Source organism: Suricata suricatta, chromosome 7 (genome assembly GCF_006229205.1).
Source record: "Suricata suricatta isolate VVHF042 chromosome 7, meerkat_22Aug2017_6uvM2_HiC, whole genome shotgun sequence".
Classification (NCBI taxonomy): Eukaryota; Metazoa; Chordata; class Mammalia; order Carnivora; family Herpestidae; genus Suricata; species Suricata suricatta.
The window spans coordinates 68,856,564-68,858,544 of NC_043706.1; positions in this window are offsets into that span (position 1 = coordinate 68,856,564).

Genomic DNA, 1,981 nt, shown 5'->3' on the forward strand with positions numbered 1-1,981 from the left:
TTCTGTTGCATGTGGAGGAGTCAGCTCTGGGGACAGTAGTGGTATCCCTGGAAGTCATCCCTATACCTGGACACCTAGCAATAAATAATATAATTCTGCTGAGTTATATAAATATCTCTCCAAAATAAACAATTCCTCAGTTCAGCTCCCTTTAGTTTTCTCTCAAAACCCATGCCATTCTTTTTTTTTTTTTTTTTTTTAGTGTTAACTTATTTTTGAGAGAGAGAGAGAGAGCACATGAGCCAGGGAGGGACAGAGAGACGGGAGGACGGAGGATCTGAAGTGGGCTCTGTGCTGACGGCAGAAAGCCCAACGCGGGGCTCACAATCATGAAACCCAAAATCATAACCTGAGTCAAAGTTGGACGTTTAACCAGTTGAGGTACCCAGTCACCCCAAGCCAGGCCATTCTAAAACTCTGATACCCTAGGGCAAGTCTAACAAGGAGAAAATGGAGTGGAAAGAAACAATTGTCTTACTGGTAAAAACATCTTACTTCAACAAATTTGATGAAAACATAGGACTATGTGGACACATTTCTAATGTCTCTCCTAGGCCCTAGAAATGGTCCATGAAAGTGAGGGACTTTGACATTTCATTAATTTTATAGTGAATCTGTTTCTGCTCACTACCAGCAAGATACATCACAGTAAATTACAGCTTATTGATTACTCTTGACATATTGCTGATGATAATGTACAACAAAGAAAAATCAGTTAGAATTTATAAACTATTATATAATTCAGTGGTTATATACTCTCATATATAATATAGATTAACAATTCGTTATATAAGGTTTACTTATTTAATAATAAAATACTCATATAGCACTTATTCTGTAGCAAGTACTTTTCCAGGGTTGTTTGATCTTTACTCCAACACTATGAGGTACTATTGTGTTAGAGGATCTAAGACAACCTCGATGCAGAATTCTAAGACAGAGATGTCTTAGACATGTCTCTTTGTGGCCAGCCAGGTAGGATGAATGGGGGAAGCTGTGGGTGTTATGGCCCCAGGCACTCATTTACTCCCTAGAGACAGGGGAGACTTGGACAGCTCAAGTGCATATAAAGATCACTATTCAGATCCAGGGGCTTGTGGCCCTGTAGAAATACAGGCCCAGATTTTCTAATTTTTTTAAGAGAAGTAGAAATATGAAGTCTGTGTGTGTGTGTGTGTGTGTGTGTGTGTGTGTGTGTGTGTGTGATCTCCTAATTTTAAGATACGGAGTTTATTTTTTAAAAGAAGAGCAGAAGAACCTGTGTTTCTAGCCCTGCTTTAAGGCCAGGACTATTTAGTCACATGTTCTTTTCAAAAATCTCAGCATATGATTTGTATTTCTACACCCTCTCTCCCATGTTCATTCAAAGTTTGGGTAATTTGCTCTTTAGCCGGTAGCACATTGTCTAGCATTATGCTGGGCCCAGAGGAGCTGCGTATTAAATATCCAAATCCATGAAGTCAGGTTTATAATAGTCCCTGAGTTAGAAGCAAACCTTAAGCTCTCTAATCAGGATGCTTTGGGGCGGGGCTGACATGAGAAAAGGTAACCATATAGCAAAATTTAACTGTTTACTGCAGATGATAATTTAGGTGGGGTAATCTAGCTTTAAAAGTATATTAATTTTTCCTCTGGTCACTCTTTGTTGGTCAAGTATCAGATTAACCTAGGAGTAAAGAAATACAGAGACGGACATAAAATGCTGATCAAAATTTGTACATTAATAGTCACAAACATTTCAAGCTCCCAACGCACATGTCCCACTTTGATCTCAGCTGTCTGAAATTTGTAACTGCTCTCTAAAAGCACAAATTCAACAGCCTTTGCCCCAGCTATCTGGTGTTGTACTCAAGATTTCTTTATCGCCCCCAGAAACCAGAGACCGCCAGGGAGGCCGAAGCACGCATGCAAAAGCAAAGGGCTTTATTACGAATTTAGGCTCGCCGGGGCCTAAACTCGGGCTCACAGACTTTACAGGCGT